The sequence below is a fragment of the Ostrea edulis genome, chromosome 3, assembly GCF_947568905.1.
Source record: "Ostrea edulis chromosome 3, xbOstEdul1.1, whole genome shotgun sequence".
Taxonomy (NCBI): domain Eukaryota; kingdom Metazoa; phylum Mollusca; class Bivalvia; order Ostreida; family Ostreidae; genus Ostrea; species Ostrea edulis.
The window spans coordinates 37,660,971-37,669,624 of NC_079166.1; the positions used below are offsets into that span (position 1 = coordinate 37,660,971).

The 8,654-nt window shown below is 34.4% G+C and overlaps 1 long non-coding RNA gene across 1 annotated transcript; it reads right to left on the bottom strand.

Annotated features, from left to right (window-relative positions):
* Positions 1-246: 246 nt before the first annotated feature.
* On the bottom strand, positions 247-3,000 carry LOC130053411 (uncharacterized). Its single transcript, XR_008801991.1, has 2 exons — positions 1,685-3,000; positions 247-1,173 (listed from the first exon to the last, which is right to left on the bottom strand). It is a non-coding gene; the product is annotated as an uncharacterized LOC130053411 (long non-coding RNA).
* Positions 3,001-8,654: the final 5,654 nt, after the last annotated feature.

Here is an 8,654-nt window from a genome sequence, read left to right on the forward strand (position 1 = left end):
TATTTGTTTTATTATACTGAATGTTATATAATAACAAAGCAGAAAGACACATACGTCTGTTAATATTTGATCAATCAGTCATGCGATGTTTCATATATCAATACAGGCATGTCGCGTTTAATGCAGGTATCACACCGGTAATTGTCCAATCAAAATGAACTTAGTCAATTGTAGTTCCATATATTTAAAGAAATTTTTTTTCCTTGCGCGATTTTTCTCATTCCCTCTTCTTCTTTTCTCTTAATTTTTGTACCCCTGATTAGGAAATTTTGTGTAATTTGTAGAAATAATCAAGTGTATACAAAGGAACTATTTGCTGTTAGTAGCTGAGGCTACTTCCTGAGGTGTACTCCGGCTGTTTACACACATGTGAAAAACACGTGGATTTGAGGGTAGTCTTGTTTGCGGGTAATTTTTTTTCGAAAATGCCGCGTAGGGTGTTGTTTTTCTGGTGTCGGCAGACGAGATAGGTAACATAGAACGTGTCTGACTGCGTTATTCGGCATCAATTTTGTAAACTGATTTTTAATGATTTTTTCCCCTCTATAGTAATATATAGTGAAAATAATTACCGGTGTGATACCTTGAAGGAAGTCGTGAATTTCAGAATTTCCCGTTTTTCTCAGTCCTTTCCCTTTTCATCGGCTCAAAATCAGCACTGGATATCAAAACAAGAGGTTTGAAAAACAAAACGGTGTTTTAATAGGTCATTCAAGAAACATGACGCAATACACAATGCGAAATTTCAATTACATCTAAATACGTATGAACAACGTATTTTTTGTCTTATACAGCTAGAAAATCGTAAATATTTGTATAAACACCCATCTACATAGCATACACCGGCGGTTTTAACACTTAACACATCCAAAAGACGTATCAAAATTTCACATCGATTTTACAATACGCATTTTGCACAATAACCCCACCCCCCTCCTCCTGCCTTGCGCAACTGTTAGATGGACTTTCCTTGACATTCATAAGCATCATACATAACTCTATGACTTCTTGATTCAATGTCCTTATTGTAAATTAACCCAATTAAGAGATTTCGTATTTCTGCGTAGAGTTTAGAAATTTTATTTTATTTTTAATTTTATGTCATAAAGAGAAATTCAGATAATTCATGGTAAATGCCCGTCAAGGTCACTCATATGAACATCAAAATGTCTCCTTAAGGTATTCAATGTGTAATGACCATATTTCATATCTAATAAATGGATGGTGGAATTTTTGTAATCATGGTATCATTTTGAAGGGTTCATCAAATAAAAATAATCCACCATAGGAATTTTCAAAATTTTGTTTACTGCTTGATTTATTTCACCTAGGATTTAACATTGAAGTATATGGGAAAAGCATGTTTTATTACAATATTTTAAAAAGAAATTATATTTTCACACAAATCTCTTGGTAGAAAGTTACAAACACTTTCTCTTAGTGAAAATATGAAATAAAATTAAGCATTGACCACACACATTTTTTGAAAATTAGATTTTTCTTGATTTTACAAAGGGCAGACAACTCTTCCAAAAAGTCTTAAGTGCAAAAAGGTCAGCTTCTAATCATTTACCAGTCATGTGAATTTCATCTGCTTCACTTTCATCATTATTTAACAATAAACATTTATGTTGATCTAAATCCTTCAAAACTGTTCATTATCCTTTCATTATACATGGAATACCTTAACACAGAAGATATCAAATTATTCGTTTTAAGGGCCCAACACGCGAGGTAATATTTCTGGCACGATTTACGACAGTCCCCTCCGTAGCAGGATATCAAGGCTCTGACGACGTAGGCCATAATTCTATTGCCGGCTTCTAAAGCGTTGACCAAAAATTTGTGTTCTGTCCTGCATATCAAGTTTGTCACTAGATATTCTTACCGTTTTGAGCATTTTGAATACTTGCAATTCAACGTCACTATACGTAGCGCCCTTGATATTTGACCTACATCTTCTTTAGAACCAAAATTTAGGAAATGTTTTAGCTTAAATTTTTTGTAATGAACAGTTACATGGATGATTCTGTATGATTTGTGTACACGTTTAAAAACGTCACATTATCCAGTCAGACTTTAGTCTTATTTATTTGTTTTAATCAGTATTTAGTCTTCTTAATGTGTTACCCCTGCTTTGAAGAAAGGCTAAATACGCACAACCCCTGCCAGATTAGGGGGCCATTATCTGAAACACTAATCACCCGTGAGTATCAACTTGGTTTAATCTGTTAAGCGTAATTAATGGGCTCTTCTAGGATACCAAATTGACCAGATGCAGATTCCATTATAGTACCGAAAATTGAATATTTTCACAAAACCAAAGATCTCATTCATATGAAATTTGAAATAATTAGCAATTTAAAAAAATGTATAAATAAATTTAGGATTAATAAGTGATTGAAATAGCAAATTTCATCATTCTTCTTTCCAATGAAACCATTTTTGCGGAAATATCTTGATTTTATACAAAGTTATTTCAATTTAAAAAGTACCACACGCGCCTCATATTTCACGGATGAAACAGGCAGAAATCACGATAGTCCCCAGGGGAAGTAAATCACCAGTTACGTCAGTTATCTTGCTCCGATCGCTGTGTGCATGGGGTATACTATTGATGAATGAAACGGGCACCTGCTGTGCAAATTTGACATTTTTTGATGAAGATTTAGTTGTCTTCAAGGTATCACACCGGTAATTGTCCAATCAAAATGAACTTAGTCAATTGTAGTTCCATATATTTAAAGAAATTTTTTTTCCTTGCGCGATTTTTCTCATTTCCTCTTCTTCTTTTCTCTTAATTTTTGTACCCCTGATTAGGAAATTTTGTGTAATTTGTAGAAATAATCAAGTGTATACAAAGGGACTATTTGCTGTTAGTAGCTGAGGCTACTTCCTGAGGTGTACTCCGGCTGTTTACACACATGTGAAAAACACGTGAATTTGAGGGTAGTCTTGTTTGCGGGTAATTTTTTTTCGAAAATGCCGCGTAGGGTGTTGTTTTTCTGGTGTCGGCAGACGAGATAGGTAACATAGAACGTGTCTGACTGCGTTATTCGGCATCAATTTTGTAAACTGATTTTTAATGATTTTTTCCCCTCTATAGTAATATATAGTGAAAATAATTACCGGTGTGATACCTGCAAACACTCAAACGACGTCGTCGAACAATCTACAGCGAACCATACGCGCATAAAGAGGGTGTTGCACAGGAGCGGGAATTTTCCCAAATCGGAGCTCCGTGCCAACATTCGTGACGTAGAACTGACCTTCATTCATATTTATACTCATTGCGTATTTGCCATTTAAATGCCCGAAGGATTCCCCAGTCCTAGGGACAAGCCTAATACATTTTATGTGTCAATACATTATACATGTAGTCTAAAGATAATTTTTGAAATCGTGAAAATTAAATTGTCTTTTTTCCCCTAAGTATCAGATACAATGTATACGGTTACATGTTACGAGTGTATCAAATATTTAATATTATATACTACTACAGTCCAAAAGCTCTTATACTCGTATGTTTTATTTTCTACAACCAACAATTGGCAACTGTACATGACTCTGGCCACAACACAATATATGAGAAGTTTAATACGCATTAATAAAATTCAACATTGTTCAAAGAACATGCACCTGTAAAAATTGATTCAACATAGCAATTTGCTACTGGAATACATATAAACTCAAACTGTTTAACAGTCATTTACCTCGTTTGGCTTTAAAGTTTTTCTTCCAAAGCTTTGCAAAGTTCACAACGGTTTTTCGTAAAAGGCACCATGTCTTTGTCAACAACTTTCAATCAGAAAAACATACAAGTTCTCGTTAGCAGCCTTGACTATCAAAACACAGGTATTGCATGCTGTAACAGACATATGTTTTTCTGCTGTATTCGGCGTGTTTGTTGAGAGTCCTATTCACATACTAAACAGTGTACAGGTTGGAAGCTTATTTCAAACTCGGAACATGGTAATAAAATAGAGATTTGACATGAAACATTTATAAAAACTAGAAGTGTGTTTCAATTAAGAAAACAAAATCTAGATGGAAAAGGAATATGAAAAAAAAATATATGTTCGTGAGGGAGTCGAATCCAGTCGTTTTAAAAATAGAAAACATCTTTACATATAATAGTCGACAACCTGTACAGGTGAAGTTGAAAATAATACTAGTGAAGTTGTTTCGATTTTTTTTAATTTACAAAAAAAAAAAAAATGCCCTCGTGAAACAAAATTTCAAAAGCGACAGTTTTTTTTTTAGAGGAAAACTCAAAGAACATGCTCATGCTAAATTTATTTTGTTTTACGGAGGCAGTTTTTCTGAAATTTGGGGATACCCCTCCATTTCAACGCTAAAAACCATACAAATCGCTAATGGCTTGATTTAAACTTGAAATATTTTTGCTAATTTTGTCAATACACGTCTTTTAAACTTATTTTCAAAAATTATTGAATCAAGACATACGTTCCAATTGGTTTTATCATATATTTGAATAACTTAAATTTTTCAATCTTTCATGCAACACCTTTAGGGAAATTAACACGAGACGTGCAACACCTTCAATTTGACGCATATTATCATAATTTTTATAATATCACCCGTTGTCAAGTACTGTTACCCGTTGCTAGATACTATCACCCTGGAAGGCGTGCTTTCAATTTTCAGAGGGTAACAATATGGGTTTTTTCATGTACTTCTAGGCCAATCAGATTCGAGTAATTTACATGAACATAATAAGATGTGATAAGATACTTATATAATGCGATTTGATATTTATATGCAACATATAACGGATCTCGGGCAGACATAAAGTGACCTTTGACTGAAATGGGATACGATATAAAAAGTGCTATAATGTAATAATCTATAAATGATATCTTGCATAAATGATAGAATGGCATCATAATATTAGTCAAATCATCTGACGAGATACAGGAAAATATGATTATAACACACACTATCGCGTTTTATTGAATATTTATTTGGCGAATCTCGGCCCCATTTAACAACGGTGTTCGTTGAGGTGATTTTTGCCCATTCTTTGTTTTTAGCAATTCCATTTGAAGAAAGCTAAGCTTATTTTGTATTCTTATTGAGATTCCATTTCTAAATTACGCAGAGAGCATTAAGATCAATGCAGCGTCGCCAGTCTTACACATTAGTCTGGGGATCCTTCTACGATTAAATTTACTGTAATGACTATCCTCTATACTGGATAAAGATCAGAAGAAAATTGAATAACTAAGATTCAAACGTAGCATCAGAAAAATGTAGTACTTTATTGTCCTGTCACTTCACTTCTGTGTTGATGTTTTTGTCTCAAGTCAATGCCCTTGGAACTGAAATCATTATTGGGAGGACACCATCTTGGAAGTAAAGTCAAATTGACCGATATAGGGTTGTAATGCAAGTTTATATTCTTAATCTGATCCTATTATCTGTAATTCCGCCAGCGGGGAGTCTAGGGACATGTCTCGGGTCTAACTGGACAGTTGTATAACTCAAGTGGATCTCCCTTCGGATAGATCAGAATTCAGAGAGAGAGAGAGAGAGAGAGAGAGAGAGAGAGAGAGACTGCAAAAATAGAAAAACTCGATTAAAAATGCAAGTAGTACTATAGCATGTCTGTATTCAAGCAAATGACCCAGTTACAGCTATATTGTTTTAAGAATAAAGGTTTGGAAATCTATATATTCCATCATTAGTTTCAATTGACTAGATTCATCCTAACACAACAATCTCAGCTTATAAGAGTTCAATATAATTATATGTGATATTAAGTTTTTAATATCAAAAATTTCAACGTACAACTTTTAAAAGCTCTAATACGTAATTTACAACGAAAATCAACTGGCGTTCCTGATGTCTGAGAGGAATTTCGTTGTAAGGTGACTGTAACGTGCGAGCTTGGGATCGTTCTTGGTTTGCCCAAGTCTTATAAGGATAATAACGAATGCAAAATATACAGATAATGGACACTTCTCTAGTGTAAAACAAATTCAAATATACAGATATGCTTGTGTCACTTGTCTAGTGCTATAATTAACAAAGAGAAATCACTTATGCCTATTTTAATCAAGATGCTGCCTCTTGGTTACCCACACCACTTGGCAGCTTGCCACTTGGTAGCTTGCCACTTGGTCACCCGCACTTGCCACTTGGCTTATGCAAGCAGTAGTATAGCCACACGACCCGTAGTCAACTTGGCTCTCTGTGATCACTTGGTCACCCGCACTTGCCACATGCAAACACTAGAATAGCCACACGACCCGTAGTCAACTTGGCTCTCACTTGGTCACCCGCACTTGCCACTTGGCTTATGTAAACACTAGTATAGCCACACGACCCGTAGTCAACTTGGCTCTCTGTGATCACATGGTCACTTGTCAAGCAGTAGTGTATCTATAACAACTACTTACACTCGTACTAGTTCTGACTCTCACGTCTATGGTCTTTACACTTTGTAATTAAGCCTGAAATTCATTCGTCGTCATGGAAGTTGAACACGTCAATTCGCACCTGCACCCTGGCCATTTTCATATATAAATAATCTTTACGTCAATAAGCATAATTTTCTATAGGCAAGAATCCAATTTTTGAGCTTACTTTGCTCATCTGAACCAAACATTCATTTTCATCTTATTTATATAGATACAACATTCATTCTTGTAATTTCTTTTTATCAATTAACACGTTAGTTAAATTATATACAATGATTTCTTGATTTACAAATTACTGCAAAGGGGAGTAACTCTCAACCGCTTCAGTGACAATAGTTGAATAATATAAGTGGAACACATAGCAATGTTATTTTCCAGCTACATGACAAAAACGTCATTTAACAGCTGATTTGCGTCATGTAGATAAAGATAGTTCTAAGATTTCAACAGTCTGTATCCTTCATTCACTATCACTGTATTTTCCCTATCTGTATGTCTAATGTCACTTTAAAACAACGGTATGGATATTTCCTGGTTTTTAATTTCAAGACGTAATATTTGTTCCAACCATTAAGAACATGCTTCAATAGAATCCTAGAGGGAAAAACTGCTTCCACTCCTTTTCAGTCATATTTTTCTGCGGTCATGCTGGTTGTTATGTTATTATCATGTTTGATCTATTTTAGCACAATAAGCACCTGAATCCCTTTCATATGGAAGACGCTAAAAACACCTGTTACCTACTCTGATGAGGGACCGGGCTAGAATATGTCCTCAGCACCCCTTGCTTGTCGTAGAAGGCGACTAAATGGGGCGGTCCTTTGGATGAAACCGCAAAAGCCGAGGCTCTGTGTCACAGCAGGTGTGGCACGATAAAGATCCCTCCCTGCTCGAAGGCCGTAAGCGCCGAGCAAATGACTAAATTTTACAGCCTTTCACCAGCAATGGTGACGTCTCCATATGAGTGAAAAATTCTCGAGAGGGCCGTTAAACAATATAGAATCAATCAATCAATCTTATAAAAGTGTAATAGTTATCTATAGTTCATAATAGAAAGTGATTATAGTAAATCATAGGTAATCTGTGCCAATATGCTTATAGTTCAATTCAAAGACTTTACTAAAATAAAATCAAACCATCAAAGTTTTTTTTCCTTCTATATTCGATCAAAGAGTGCATTGTTATATTACAATGTACCAAATAGAAATATCAACATTTTTCCTACAATAAATGAAATATGGAGGTTTCTGCAAAATTTTAAAATAGATAATCCAGTTTACCTTTGATGAATGATGATATGCAATATTGAATTATAGTTTACGATAGTACTTTTGTTAGAATGAAATAATACATTATTGAAAAATAGTAAAATCAATTCAAATAAGTCCTACAACATATAAACAAATTTAGTACCTTTTATTGAATATATTGTAGTTGGAAATGCGAACATTTTACAATATCTACATTTACGATTTAATCCCTTGATAAAAAAAAATATTAGAGAATTTTAATGATATTTGTTTATAGCAGCAAAAACCGAATAACCACAGTCTGTTAGGCGTATGAACACTGTTGAGCATGTCGTCTGCATCTCGGCCCATAGGAACCGGTTATTTGTCTGTAATAATAGCAGGGATCTATACCATATCACACCTTATAAAATTATTATTACCACTTATTAGGAGGTGGTATGGTATAGAGTATGGTATAGACCTCTACTATTATTACAGTCAAAATTACCGGTTCCTGTGCTCGACCGCACGTGTGCAGAATGAAAACAAAGCTTTGTCGCCCATTCCCGTCTCAGGAAATACAAATGCACCCCATTCGATGCCAAAGAATTTGATCTTACCTCTTATGTGGTTAACATTAGCAAACAAAGACAAGAACTTAATTCAAATGAGGAGTTTTTCAACAATTCTTCATTCAAAAATTGTACTTTCAATTTCTCGGAAGTGACAACACGGCCGACTGACACATACTGAATATACCTACATGTACGCTGCTTACAATTATAAAACTTTGAAAAGATACAAACTGTTTAAAGTTCAGATTGTACAACGTTGTTAATAATTTGATGTTTATGGTATTCAATTGAAAACCAATTCAATAATTAGATAATAATTTTTTGGCATAATTTCGCACTCTTTTCTTCTGAGATATGACATTATATGTGTTATTCCATGGCTGGACGTTAATCGCTACTTACCC